We start from the raw sequence: 16,403 nt of genomic DNA, 5'->3' as shown, positions 1-16,403 counted from the left end.
AAATATTTATATTTTTCACTGTTTCAACAGTGAAATATACATTTTATGTCACACATATTTCACTGTAAACCATCAAAAATCATCAAATAATATGCTGTTGTTGTATGATTTTTCAACACATCTTGATGCCTCATTTCATAAATAAGCAACAATTTTCATTATGCAAAGTCATATTTTATTGTTTTCCCTGTTTTACTTCATTTTGGAAAGTTTTTGACATGTATTGAGACTTGTACGTTAAGTTTCATTACATATAATTATGGTTATAAATAACAACATGCAGTTTTCAAAATTAAGGTTTTAATGCCAATAATGTTTATAAAAGGTCACCTTATTTCTGGCTGGTTTAAATAGTAAAAACGCTAGATTCATTTTATTGTAAATATGTTTGTTCTTTGAAAAATGGTCATTAGTTATGCAAATAATGCTTCAAATCACACATAAAAAGACAAATAAATTAGCAATTTTGCAGTATTAACAATGAGGATCAATACATAATGTGTTTCATAGTGTTCTTTTTTTACTGAAAATTTATAGTATGGTATAGATTTAAATTTAATAATTAATTAAAAAATTAATGTTTATGCTCTTAAATAGCTTGACCTGTAATAATTAAATTCACCAAAAAAGATTTTTATGCAGATTACTTTTTAATTTGACATAACTATTGGAAGGTAGACACATAACTATTGGAAGGTAGACACATAACTATTGGAAGGTAGACACAATTTTTTTAAATAATAAAAATACATAGATTATGTATGACATAATCAACATGTTCAATCATTTTCAGTCATTCGAATACAATATCAAAATGTAGTTCAGGAACTTAACAGTAAATGCATATTAAAACAAACAAGAAATATCTTTAAAAAAGATATACGGCGTAAATAGTTTAATGAATGAGATCAAGGATAGCGAATGTCTTTTTCTGTGCAGTTCTTAGCTGCATCACACGCAGTACGGGATGTTACGGGGAGTTTTCGCGGCTTATTTTACATTATAACATATTGCTGGTCATAAACCTATAGATACAAAACAGAAAACCAAAAGAAGAATGGAAGTGAAATTTAAACATATGAGTCAACCGGCCACACGAGAAGTATCCGTATTTATAGGCGCGTTCTTCGAACATACCTGTTTTTGTGGTTTGTCGAGCATTGCTATTTGATTCGATTATTAACAGTATCAATTATCATCGTGCTAATGCTTAAAGTGATATTATGGGCATTTTGCACTGTTGAATTGAGCTGAAAAGAATTAACAGGTCAAAATAGTTAGTTAAAATGTGGTTACTGATTAATTATCTGCAACTCACCTTGCTACCAGTTGTTTATAAAAATATATTTTATATTCGATATTCTTACGTGACCCACCCAGTCCTGTAAGCTGAAATGATCCGTAAAACAATTTCGTGTCTTTGTGTCGTATGAACAAATCTGCACTAAAACTAAATTTAGGTTCAACTCGTAAACGCATGATCAGTTGTCAAACGAAAGTACGGTTGATATTCAAATGCATTATTTTTCTCTTTCTGGTATATTGTTTTAGTATGATGATGCTGCATTAATTAATATAAGTGTATATGAAGTAGAAACATCAAAAATAATCAACAGTTGCGATAGACACCTATAAACTGTTACATGCTCATAATATCACTTTAGTACATTAGGCAATGTGGACGAATAATTATTGTTAAATTTATCAACAATAATATTTATCATTGTATTGTTGAAAACACATTAAGAATCTATTACTTACATACCATAATTATATTGCTGAATATCTTCATTTAACATATTTCTGGTCTAAAGAAAATTCCAGGTCACCTAGTTCACGGATAGCGTCTTTATTATATAACGATTATTTTACTGGCCGCCAACTCCGGTAATGACCTGTATATAAACTCTGAATGTCCGCGAATTGACCCGATATACCTCGCGGGTTGAAATGCAATGCTTTAAAGTGAGGCCTCGCTTCCATTGCTCTTTATACTTTTACATGTTAACATGTTGACAGGAATAAGGAAGTAAGTACTAAATATGAGAACATAGCCTTTTAAGTATAAACGCTCTTGCGCTGGTAATACTCTGAAAATAAAAGGTGTACGCACAAACTGTATTGATGTCGAGAATTGAGTGTAAAACTGTTCTATCTATTAAGCCTTTTCATTCGAGATAAAATTGTTTCATACAGTAAAACAGTGTTACAAAGACGCGGATATGTTTCCAATGTTCTGGTGGTATACTCAAATCAGCCAATGGAATAAATGAAGTGTATTCATTCGTACCTAGCCGCGGGAAATTTTATTGGAATTTTATTGGACACTTACAAAGGTCAGGCTAAGGTGAAAAGCTGGCTTATGCAGCTTACGCCGAAAAATGTGTTTGTCAGAAACACTATGTCCCCTAATGCGCCACTTTGAAGCTATTTATTTGACCTTTGACCTTGAAGAATGACCTTAACATTGACCTTTCACCGCTCAAATTGTGCAGCTCCATGAGATATACATGCCTGCCAGATGTCAAGTTGCTATCTTCAATATTGCAAAAGTTATGGCAAATGTCAAAGTTTGACACAAACACAAACAAACACACAAAGAAACCAACAGACAGGACAAAAACAATATGTCCCCCACTGTAGTGGTGGGGGACATAAAAATGACACATTTTAAGTAAAACAACAACGCAATTTCAGTTTGCCATTGCCTTAAACAGAAGAAATTATAGTTTATCCTATTGTTACATGATAACAGATAGAATTACATCTGATACTATAAACGTTAGCTCTATACTATTGTTAATTTTAGAGCATTTTTTTTGTGATCCTCTAATTTTATAACACTGTATGATTCAATGTTATTTCATAACAAATGATAATGTTTGAAGTAAACAAACAATTCATTGCAAATATTGGGAAACCAACGCTATTGCTTTGATTTTTTAGCGAAAAACGACCACAAATTAATTGGATAAAAATATAATATTATGCGAGTGTTGGATAGAAATCAAGATTACCATGCTCGACTTGAAGCTCGCATGATGATATTGATGTCAATCAGACACTCGTATAATATTTCCTATTTATCATGCAAGTTATCTTTGCATATGAATAAAACCAAGGCCGGTTTTGGTTTTAGGTAAAAAAAATTGGCCTTATTCATACTAAAATTGTCCCCCCCCCTAGTTGAGAAAATGCACATTATATTTGTTTGAAATTTTTTTCATGAACATTTTAAATTAATATAAATAAAGCAAGCATTCAAATGATATATAAATATCACATCCCATAGAAGGTGTTCGAGGGTTGACAATAAATTGTATTAACATGTACAACACAGCTAGTTGCTTGTATGACTCTAAACGAACCCTTATGTCAATTGAATAAAATCTGAAAAAAATTAAAAAATTAAAGTACCGGAACATAATCTCAGTTAAAAGTCTTTACATAATTGACTCTCTTTATGCGGAAATCAAATTCTACTATTTTAATTCTACATGAGAGTGTTACAATTATGTCCCATATGTCATTAACAATTATCACCAGATTACCGTAGTTTATATGAGAATTTTTACCCCCCGCCAGAGGCGGAGGGATATTGTTTTGGCGTTTTCCGTCCGTCCGACTGTCCGGCTGTCCATCCGGCACTTTTGTGTCCAGAGCCATATCTTGGAAGTTCTTTGGCAGATTTCATTGAAACTTGTTATGAGTATATATATGCATAAGAGGATGATGAACACCAAATGGCATTGTACACCATCTGTTAAAAACAGAGTTATGGCCCTTTGTATCTTGAAAAAATGCTTTTTACTATAGGCACTTTTGTGTCCGGAGCCATATCTTGGAAGTGCTTTGGCGGATTTCATTGAAACTTGGTATGAGTATACATGTATATCCACAGCCAGAGGCGGAGGGATATTGTTTTGGCGCTGTCATCCGTCCGTCCGTCCGTCATTGTTTCAAATAGTGAAAAATAACAGTCACTATGCCAGCAAAATTCTTTAGCAAAACTAGTTTACGATGTCAATAAACGTTGAAAAAAAACATGAAATGAAAATAAAAATTGTTTTATTCTGTGGAATATCATTTTTAAATCACTCGTGATCATAGAAAGAATGTATTTTCAAGTTTGTTTTACTTAAAATGTTTATTTTTATTTAAACAAACTTTATTTACATCCTCAATAAGTATGCATATGTCGAGGCCTTCCTACTCCACACCTTACAAACATAATGTGTTAATAGCAATTAAATACATAATTATTGCAGAATAACCCACACTTGATTTCCGTATATAGAAAACAAGTGGCGTGAAAAAATGCAAAACATAGAAACATTTTTTTGTGGCAATTGGTCATTCGCCTTAAATTAATAAGAGTATCATCTGAAAACATGGATTTCTGTTTTCATAATGATAATTGATTACCGTGGTATGCAAGGTTAATAATTGTATGCCTTAACTGGTTAATGAAATTCAATAGCAAAAAAAATTCCTCAATCTTTTAAAGAAAACACTTTGTGTCAAACTTGGATTTATGATAATAGTTTATTTGTTTCACACCAACAAAAGCATAAGAGCAGAGGAAATAAAAGTAATGATAGAAGTGTGATTAAGTGTGTGCATTTCAACCTCTGCATGTGGTGGCAGTGGTGTAGTGGTTATGGTGTCTGTCTTGCATGATAAATAGGGTATATTATGTGAGTGTCCAATAGAGATCAAGTTTATCGTGCAAGCTTCAAGCCAAGCGTTATAATCTTGATCTCTATCCGACCCTCACATAATATTATATTTATCCGATTAATTTGTGGTCGTTTATCGCCCTAAAATCAAAGCAATAGCATTGCTTTCCCAATATTTGCAATGAGCTATTTGTTTACTTTAAACATCATCATTTGTTATGAAATCACGTTGTATCATACAGTGTTTTAAAAGTAGAGATCGCAAAAAAACATGCTCAACAAATATCAATAGTTTAGAGCTCAAGTTTATAGTATCAGTAGTTATTCTATCGGTTTTTATGTAGAAATAGGATAAACTTTGTGAAGGTGTGGTCGATCCTACTTCATACCTTACAAACAAGTAGTAATTGAATACAGAAACTGTTGTGTTTGTATACAGCTACATGGTTTGCAAGTTTATAAACAGAATGCAAGTTTATAAGAAGTGTACAATGTATGCATGTGTACTTAGTAAATCTTTGTAAAAGCACAGAAAATACAAGTACAACATGTAGTAACTATACTTTCTATATAAGACAGGGATCTTAATTATAGTAACATAATATGGAAATTTGTAATACAATCACTGTTTTCTCGTGTAAATGGTAAATACAGATTTGAAAAGAAAATGTGATACCAACACCACAGTGTATAGTTCAAATATTCATTTCAGTGCACATCAATTTAACACAAGGACATTTTTTCGTTATGGGTCCATAGCATAAATAATGCAACAACTGACCAATTTGGAAATTCCGAGTCTAGGGAAATGGTGTGCTTTTGAATTTCCCATGCTAGTTGAAAAGTCTTTCCTAGCCCTGGACATGTTGGGATTTTACTATTTTTTTTACAAATAAAAACATACCATTTTATTTCAAGAATAAAATAAAATAATGATGGGGTCAATTCTTCATAAAAAAAATCCAACGAGCACATGTTGGCAAGAACTGTTGGGCAAATTGATGTTGTTCAGAATCATTGAATGTTTTATATAGTTGAAAATGGATTGAAGAGATGAGTTAAGGTTTCCTCATGTTTTTTTTACAAAAATAACATGATAGATTGTCATTTAAACTTTTCATTTCATATATAACAGAGATTTTGTACCAAAGATTCTGTGTACAATTCTAGTTTGAAGAAATTGTATATATGTATCTCTGGAGTTTTAAAAAACAAAGTTATGTGTAAATTTCTAATCAATATTATTAAATAACAGAGATTTTGTACCCACGATTCTGTGTACAATTCTAGTTTGAAGCCATTGTATATAATGTATCTTTGGAGTTTTTAAAAACAAAGTTATATGTGAACTTCCAATCAATATTGTTATATATTTCAATCTATTTATTTTAACTTGTTGGTTTTTCTATAATTAATGTGTATGTGCTATATATAAATTTATTTTGGTTTTGCTTTAAAACAATCACATGTGTGATTTTTTTAATATACATTCTACCGTCAAGTTCCTGAAATAGATTTTAATATTTTATTGGAATGACTGTAAACGACTGTACATGTTGATAATGTCATATATAATCTATGTATTTTTATTATTTTAAACAGTTTTGTCTACTTACAATATGTTTGTCACATTTACATACTAATCTGCTTAAAATATCTTTTTGGTGAATTTAATAATTATAGGTCAAATTACGCAGTGCATTAACAGTAATTTTTTTACATTATTAAATTTGAAGTCTTTATCAAACCTGAGTGAGACAAATGTCAATTTTCATACAAAAATTTCATTATTTAAAAACACAATGAATTGTACATCATTGTTAACATTGCAAGACTGTTAATTAATTTTTCTGTTTCTGTGTTATTTTATGTATTATGATAAAAAAAATTTCATCCTATGAAATTATCGGTTTTCCAGTAATTTTCATCATGAATTATAGAAAATAATGGTTAAAAGCATGCTTATAGAATTGTTTAAAATTTGAATTGCTTTCTTTTTTTCATCAATTAAATGCACATAAAATGGAATAAACTGTATTAATGATTGTTGATGAAAAAAATGGTCATCTATTACAACCAAAAATAAAAAACTTACTTCGAAGAGTGCATGTTGTTCTTTAAAATTTTTTTTTAATAATTAAACCTTATGTACAAGTCTCCATACATGTCAAAAACTTTCCAAATGGAATAAACCAGGGAAAACACCCGGGTGTACTTTGTCCAGGGTTTTCCATGGAAATCCATGGAAAATATGAGGCTGGAGTATTCGGACTAAGTTTTCAGCCTTTTCCAGCGTCAATATTTAAAAAAAAGGGTGGAAAATTGTCCATGGTATGTGGAAATAGCCTGGAATAGTTTCCATGGTTTTCCAGGCTCCCTGGAATAATTACCATGGAACAATTTCCAGGGTTTTCCAGCCAGCATGGAATAAATACCGTCCGAATACTCCATGTAATCTGGAAAACCATGGAAAACCATGGATTTTTTTCCAGGATTTTCCAGATTACATGGAGTATTCGGACGGTATTTTTTCCATGCTGGCTGGAAAACCCTGGAAAATGTTCCAGGGTTTTTCCTTGTTTAATATTCCATGGATGCCTGGTATAACATGGAAAATTGTCCAGCGTTTACCATGGTCACTGAATAGAAAAAGAAATTTCTGGTCTAAAAACAATATTCATGTATTAAATGAATACAATACTCACAGCTTAAATAAATCATAATTTAAGGTTAGATTAAAACAAAACAAAAAATCAACATAATGCCTTAGTTTCTTTGATGTATTATTTTGTTCACAATTCATCAAAATATAACATCATATTACAAATTGTGTTACATTTATTTAACAAATTATTCAGATCAAACAAGTGTTGTTTAATACATGCTTACAAAGCCTCTATGTCCATTATCATAAATCAGGCCCTTACATAACAGAACAGGCGCTACTTTAAAAGTTAAAAAGTATAATGCAACCTTCACAACATGTATTCAAAGTAACAAAATACAAGCAAGTCAAGTAATATACAGTAACAATTCACGAACCCTGTACAAACGATATACAAGAAACAAAATGAAAAATTTAAGTTATTTTAGCTAATTCATGTTTGTCACAATATATGTAGCTGCCCATGAGCACAAGGATACTATTTTTCTCAGCTACTTTCACTTTAATGCAATTTAGGTGCTCAATTTCATTAAAATACTTTGCATAATGCATGTACATGTATTACTTTCCAAGTGACAGTTTAAAATATAATTGCAAGTCTAAAACTTGTGTAGGCAGCTTAGTAAATTATAAGTACCCAGGTGGGATAAAATAACAGTTTTTAAAAACTTTTTTGTTAATTAGCTGGGCTTCAGTAGGTCGTGGATCTTTTATAGAACTTGTACTGCTGTTATACTGTACGGCTCCTGCATGATCTCTGAAAGAAAAACAAAGCAAACAATATTACAAGAAAGTCATAAGTTTTTTACATTCATCTGTAAAAGTAAATGTGCAGCAATCATATGATTGAATATCTATACTTCAATGCTCATTCATATTTTAATCTATTTTAGATATTTCATATCACTGCTCAATTCGGTACATGTGGCTTTTTTGTATTTGAGCGAACATTTACGATCCTAAGAAGTTAGCAATTATTTCTTTTCCATTTACTGAAATTTATTCTCTTAAAGTTTGCAAGCGGGCTTTAATCTACTTGCAAACAGGCAACCACACAGGAAAACTGAGACTTTCAAGTGAATAAATTGGTGATTTAACTTATATTTTTATATGACTCTCTTTTATTTTGAAATTTATATTGTTAAATGCCCCAAAACGGGGTACACTAGCATGTATCTGGAAACTCAAACATACATGTATATAGGAATTTTATATTCAGATATTGCTATATGAAAGTTATGCTAATTTGCTAATTCATATAAAAATAACCTGTAATTGAAACTAGACCAAAATATTGGATACCAAAAAGACAAAATACTTTCAGGTGGTTAACACTAAATTACTTATATGAGCCCGGGGCATAACAATATTTACCATGAATTTGTGGCCATGTTAGTCCTCTTAGTAAATGCGCCAAACGAGCCGCTTTGCTGTCTTGGGTTATTTCCCTGCCAAACTCTGCAGTATCTTTCATCAACTGGTCAGCTACAGTTAAAGCACATAATGAAAATGTATATAGAAAATAATTCAAGTATTGTTTTAAATATTTAGTAAAATGGTCTTTAAATAATAACTTACAATGAAGTTAATACATCACAAAGCATAGCATAACAAAATTTGTAGGTATGATTAGTACAAATTTATTATTGCTATAATTAGAATGATGTGTAATTCTATTGGTATGAAAATGCACAGTGAAACCTAAAAAACAATGCTATTGGTTTAAATAATTTATTTATAAACATTAACCGCATTAATGAGCATTGAGTTCTCATCATGCACAGCACATAACTCCCTTAGCCTCAGTTCCCTAGCCATGCATTATAAACTTTGGATACTACATTCAAGCTTATTAAAATCTCCACATAGGACTTCCTTTATCAAGCTGCAAACTGCACTTAGTGAAAATGTGTGTGACAGCTGCTTTTAAACTTCTATATTTGCCATACTTTTACCTAAAATGTCACATAAAAAAGGTCTACAATGATGACACAAGAAGAATAAATTTAAAGGAATATTTAGAAATTATGAAAAGCACAAACCTTCAGTTGTTGTTCTATTCCTAGACAGACTTCTGAAACACTTGTATGCATCACTTTTTAACAACATTTCATGTCACTTTCCAAATGATATCCATACATTATTATTTTAAGAAATTCTTGTTAATGGAAAAACTCATTAACTCTACTGTTTGTGAACATAACATTAACTTCATTTTAACAACAAGTTTAACCTGCATATTTTACAATACGCCTGCTCCAGAATTTCAATCTAACAGGTACACTTTCTGTATTTGAACTCAGCCAATCAGAAAAGGCTGTGATATTTTATAACCAATAGATTAGCAGCAGACATATCTGACTCACACACAGGTTTATCAGATAGTTTGTTAATTGCAAACCTGGACTATAGTTAAATATTGAGTGTGTATACACCTTGAACAGGGTTAAGGAATTTAAACTTGTAGACATTGCTTTGAAAGTTACTACTATTACTTCTACTACTAGTACTACTACTACTACTACTACTACTACTTCTGCAAAACTACTACTACTATTACAACAGCCACAACAACAACAACTACTACTACTACTACTACTACTACTACTACTACTACTACTACTACTACTACTTCTACTACTACTACTATAACTTCTACTAAAACTGCTGCTACTACTGCTACTACTACTACTACTGCTTCAACTACTACTACTGCTTCAACTACTACTACTACTACTGCTGCTGCTACTGCTGCTGCTGCTACAACTCCTGCTGCTACTACTACTACTGCTACTGCTGCTGCTACTACTACAACTCCTGCTGCAGCGACTACTACTACTACTACTGCTGCTGCTGCTGCTGCTGTTACTACTACTACTACTACTTCCACCACTACTACTACTACTACTACTACTACTACTACTACTACTACTACTACTACTACTACTACTACTACTACTACTAGTACTTCAACTACTATTGCTACTACTACTGCTACTACTACCTACTGATGCTGCTGCTACTGCTACTACTGCTGCTGCTGCTACTTCTACTACTACTACTTCTACTACTACTACTTCTACTACTACTACTACTGCTGCTGCTGCTAATGCTACTTCCTTAACTACTACTACTACTGCTGCTACTAGTATTGTTATTATTATTTATTCTACTATTGCTACCATTACTGCTACTATTCCTGTAAATGCTAAAACAACAACACAATAATAACTGCTACTACTGCTACTGTCACTTTAATTTGCACCAATAGTATAATTATCAGTAGTTTAACTGCTTGTACAACTTATACAACAACCACTTTTACTTCTACTCCTACAACATATTCTACTGCCAGCCTCAGCATTACTACTTCTACCACTACTACTACTACTATAACTACTACTATGTCTGCCCAAACTATGCACATTGTTTTATGTTTTATTCATATGTTGTGTAAATTGTTGAACTCTGATTTACTTTGAATAAAATGTGTTGCATTTTTATAAGTTATTTTCTCCTCTTATAAAGTCTAAGTTTTTTCCAGGGTCAGCTGAAAATGTTAGAGTCTTTTCCATGCTTAAAAAATTCTATGTTCCACTTTCCATGCTATCTGGAAATATTTTCCATGGTTATCCAGCCTAAATCCAGCGTTTTCCATTCCTTTTCCATGCTTTTCCATCCAAGGCTGGAAAATGCTTGGGGAAAAAAGTCCACGTTTCATGGACATTTCTAGAACAAAACCCTGGAAAACCCTGGAAACTGTTTCAAATTCCAGGGATTTCCATGGAATTCCATGTTATACCATGGATTTCCAGCCTAAGTTCCATGATTACCATGGACAATGTACACCCGGGCAATAAAATATGACTTTGAAAATTGAAAATTGTTGTTCTTATTTTTTAAATAACACATCCAGATGTGTTAACAAATTATACAATAACAGCATATCAATTTATGCTCTTTGATGATTTACAGTGAAATATGTGTGACAAAAACTGTATATTTCACTGTTCAAACAGTGAAAAATATCATTATTTCTCACTGTAATTGTTCATTGTTTTTTGTTACCAATCATCTACAGTAAATGCAAAATTGTGAAATGACGTAGCGTCATATAATTCAGATTCCCGCAGAATTTTCTGATAAACATGGATTTTATAGCAGTAAGTTTGTCAACTTGGTATAAAATACTAAGAAAATGTGTTAGTTTCAATAGACTATCTAATATTATTAACTCGTGATCATTGAAAGTAAACACTTTCACTTGTTGCTTCGCCACTCACGAAAAGAATAATTTCTATTTCTATGATCTCTTTACCAAAAAACAACAAATATCCTATCTTTATTTCACATAATCATTCAGCATAAATCAATTGCATATTGTTTGTTCATACATATATGAGCAACTATTGCTAATGGAGCCTGATCCATGCATGTTTAGTGTCGAGCAAAGAAGGTTTGCCCAGACGGTGTATGAGCAAAGGGTGTTTGCCCAGACGGTGTATGAGCAAAGGGGGTATGCCCATGCGGTGTATGAGCAAAGAGGGTTTGCCCAGACGGTGTATGAGCAAAGGGGATTTGCCCATACGGTGCATGAGCAAATGGGATATGCCCATGCGGTGTATGAGCAAAGAGGGTTTGCCCATACAGTGCATGAGCAAAGGTCCATCTATTTTTAATAGAGAACTATGTACTCTATGGCTTTAATCTTTGTTTTTATGACCACTGACATTTGCATGGTCAAAACAAAGCAAATGAAGCTGAAACAGTCCATTCTAGAATTAATGTCGTTTTCCTACTTCACATAATAGACTGTTTTCAGTATAAAATTCGATATTTTAAGGTGGGGTTCTCACTGCATTTCCTATTGCATTCGCATACGCTTGTATTACTATTTATATCCTTGTATTATTTGCACAAATTTATTCTGTTACCATGGCTGACTACTTAGATCAGCTATTTGACAGTGACTCGGATGAGTCTGAGTTATCTGGTTTCTCAGAGTTTGACTCTGATATTGAAGTCGGTGATTTGTCCGATGATGACATTATTCCCAATGCTGAGGCTGCAGATGATAATTGGACAGATGACTTCAGTCTATTGAGGGTGCGTTTACACAAAATATATGACTACACAAAAATAAAAATGTAGATTTATTGCTGTGTAAATTTGAAAATGTCAAAACATTTTTTTTCATTAGTAACCGCTAGCACCACATTATACCTATAATTATAATGCCCTAAACATAAATTATCGTAATATAATGTACATGTTATAAAATAAAATATTACACATGAAACAATCATATTATAAATAATATAGTAATTTATATTATAATTGTTGATAATTATAATATAATTATGTTAATAATAATATTTATTTCTTTTTTTCATTTCAGATTGATGAGATCAACGAGCAGCCGGGAGAACGCCTGCCAGATGGATTTGATGTAGACACAGCCACTCCCATGGATTACTTTTGGCTGCTGTTCTCTCCGCAGCTGCTTCAGTCCATTGTGGGGCATACGAATGGTTACTTCGATTTGAAGATGGCACAGCCGGACTTACCAACAGACCTTTGATGGCAGGACACAACTGAAGAAGAGATGAGGGCATTCCTGGCCATCAACATCCTGATGGGAATCATCCACCCCCCAATGTCGAGATGTTCTGGTCGTCTAATCCCTTCATCAACAATGCTGATATCACCAACACCATGAAATGCAACAGGTTCCAGAAGCTGGTGCAGTACTTCCATGTTGCGGACTGGTCGACTGAGCCAGGAAGAGGAGAGCCCGGATACGACAAACTCTTCAAGGTGTTAATAATAATATTTATTTCTTTTTTGACCTCTAAAAAAATACATAAATACATTTTCTGACAAGCTTTTGCAGCCAGGGTTAGCCTGTGTCCTTTATAATCACACTTCAGAACAACATCATGTACGAAACTGGATTTCAATTCAAACATTACAAAACTTAACTTTATAATCGTATGCTCACGTACGGGACTTCATTTAGCTAAGTCGTTATTCACACATAAATTCCTGTCAATGACATTGCATTACTATATTCACCACGAAGTATTGTTAAATGGTAAATGCAGTGTGTTTTATTCAGCAAAACATAAAACAAACATAATAGTATGTTTACCAGTAAACATGAATGTGAGCAAAAATATTGCGGTCATGTTTCAGTCAATATTTTGACGATATAATTGAATTTGTAAGAATTACTAAGTGTGTTCTATTTTAGTAAAGGGATCAGTGTGCCCAGTGTGTCATACAAATCAACCCACAGCTTTGATACACATGTACAATAATATTAACTGCTTTTTGTACTAAAATTGTGCAACCTTTATCTGTATACCATATGTAAGGGTAAAGTACAAATAGTTTAATCACCCCATGTTCTATAAATGGAAAACTAATTGATAAAGTCTGATACTATTGAAATTATCTTACATTCACTTCACTTTTATAAATGATCTCGTGGTAAAACGACCTGACATGGATAAACAGGTTAACTGTTAGAACATCCACAGGACATTTTGGGTTGTCGTCCTCATAATCGTAGAAACATGTTAGTTCAGATTGTTGACGTTATATATTTATCTCAAACTAAGATAACTACAATATGGCATTGAATTTATCAGCTTCGTTATGTATGAAAAGTCTTTGTACTGTGATTTTACAAGCTCTGATTTGATTGTGGTGTATGCCGTCAGTACATGTAAAATTAAGGGCCCGTAAATTTGTTGATAACATGATTCATTTCATTCAAACCCAACAAACAAACAATTGTTCGCTCAATTGGAGCAGTTGATCATCTATTGCAGAAAAATAGTATTGATGCAAACTGATGATTGCTAAACCTTGGTTGACAAGAAATTCACCTTTTGGACCGACAGGCTCACATTTTCCCAAAGACTGAGGAATCGCATCCGACGTAGACATTTAAGGGGTCGAGAATATAACATATAAATAAGCCATTGTCTGGGGTCCTATAACATCTGACATATGACCTACACTGACATGATGCTACATTTATACTGAGTTTACCTTATAAAAGACAGAATATGACCAAAAGATAAATATTTTGAGTTAAAACACATACAGGATTTTAAATGGTGTTTTTACAAATGATTATGACCTCATCTTTCCAACCATGCATACTTGAGAAAGTATGGTCATGCCGTTAATTGAAATAAAACTTTACACTCTCTTTATAGAAATACATAATTTATTTGAATATTTGTAACTTTTATGTTTTCTCAGGGAGTTTTCTCATATTGTGTTGTGTTTATAGAAATCAAGAGTGTATACATGCAATAATTATTGATATTGTATAAAAACATCATTATGTTTATTTAAAATCTACACTTTATATATTTAAACGTACTTGATCATTAAACAAAAATGAGTATGTTTCGAGTAGTTTGTTGTCACATGGGTATCAGGTTGTTTAGCTCTCAACCAGTTTCGCCCTAGGTCTTTTGCTTATTAGCTCATCTATTTTTTTGAAAACAAAATTATGAGCTATTGTCATCACGTCGGCGTCCGGTTCAGTTTTGCTTTTAGATACACTTTTCTCATAAAGTATCAATGCTATTGCATTCAAACTTGGTGCACTTACTTACTTTCATGAGGGGACTGGGCAGGCAAAGTTAGATAACTCTGGCTTGCATTTTGACATAATTATGTGCCCTTTTTAAACTTAGAAAATTGAAAATTTTGGTTAAGTTTTGTGTTTAGGTCCATTTTATTCCTTAAGTAACAAAGCTATTGCTTTCATACTTGCAACACTTACTAACTATCATAAGGGGATTGTGCAGGCAAAGTTATGTAACTCTGACTGGCATTTTGACAGAATTATGTGCCTTTTTATACTTAGAAAATTGAAAATTTGGTTAAGTTTTGTGTTTAGGTCCACTTCATTCCTAAAGTATCAAAGCTATTGCTTTCATACTTGCAACACTTACTTACTATCGTAAGGGGACTGTGCAGGCAAAGTTATGTAACTCTGACTGGCATTTTGACGGAATTATGGGCCCTTTATACTTTAAAATTTGGTTTAGTTTTGTGTTTTGGTCCACTTTACCCCTGAAGTATCATAGATATTGCTTTCATACTTGGAACACTGGCAATGTAAGGGGACAGTAAAGGATAAGTTGCATAACTCTGGTTGTCATTTTGACGGAATTATGTGCCTTTTTTGAATTAGTAACTTTGAATATAAGGCTACATTTTGTGTTTAGATCCACTTTACTTCTGACGTATCAAAGCTATTGTTTTTAAACTTTAAATACTTTCATGCTATCATGAGTGTACTGTACCTGGCAAGTTGAATTTTACCTACACATTTGAATTACCTTGACTCTCGAGGTCAAAATATTAAATTTTGCTTAAATTGCCATAACTTCTTTATTTAAGATTAGATTCGATTGATACTTTGGCAAAACATTTCTAACCTGACATACCACAATTGACTCCATCCAAACCATCCTCCACGCCCCCCATACCCCCCCCCGAAACCCCCTCAATCCTCCCCCCATTATTTTTGTATTATTATTAAAGATCATCTAATAAATGACCACCACACCCTCACACTATACCCCCACCCCAACACCCAAAAAATAATTTTTATGCCCCCAGTAGGGTGGCATATAGCAGTTGAAATGTCCGTCAGTATGGTAGTTAGTCTGTATGTCCATCCGAAAAAAAACAACATTGGCCATAACTTTTTCGCTTTTTAAGATAGCAACTTGATATTTGGCATGCATGTGTATCTCATGGAGCTGAACATTTTGAGTTGTGAAAGGTGAAGGTCATCCTTCAATGTCAAATGTCAAATATATGGTTCTGTTCGTCCGAAAACTTTAACATTGGCCATAACTTTTTCAATATTGAAGATAGCAACTTGATATTTGGTATGCATGTGTATCTCATGGAGCTAAACATTTTGAGTTGTGAAAGGCGAAGGTGAAGGTCATCCTTCAAGGTCAAATGTCAAATATATGGCGACTGTCCGTCCGAAAACTTTTAACATTGGCCATAACTTT

At 32.6% G+C, this 16,403-nt stretch overlaps 1 protein-coding gene and 1 long non-coding RNA gene across 2 annotated transcripts in view; both read right to left on the bottom strand.

Annotated features, from left to right (window-relative positions):
- Nucleotides 1–16,403, bottom strand: part of LOC127864596 (uncharacterized) — a 766,023-nt gene that overhangs the window by 425,316 nt on the left and 324,304 nt on the right. The gene's annotated exons all lie outside the window — the stretch shown is intronic.
- LOC127862902 (uncharacterized) lies at nt 7,505–9,584 on the bottom strand. The gene is made up of 3 exons (XR_008040847.1): nt 9,387–9,584; nt 8,719–8,829; nt 7,505–8,101 (listed from the first exon to the last, which is right to left on the bottom strand). It is a non-coding gene; the product is annotated as an uncharacterized LOC127862902 (long non-coding RNA).

Source organism: Dreissena polymorpha, chromosome 1 (genome assembly GCF_020536995.1).
Source record: "Dreissena polymorpha isolate Duluth1 chromosome 1, UMN_Dpol_1.0, whole genome shotgun sequence".
NCBI lineage: Eukaryota > Metazoa > Mollusca > Bivalvia > Myida > Dreissenidae > Dreissena > Dreissena polymorpha.
The sequence above is the reverse complement of the archived record's forward strand: the minus strand, read 5'-3'. Positions and strand labels throughout refer to the sequence as shown.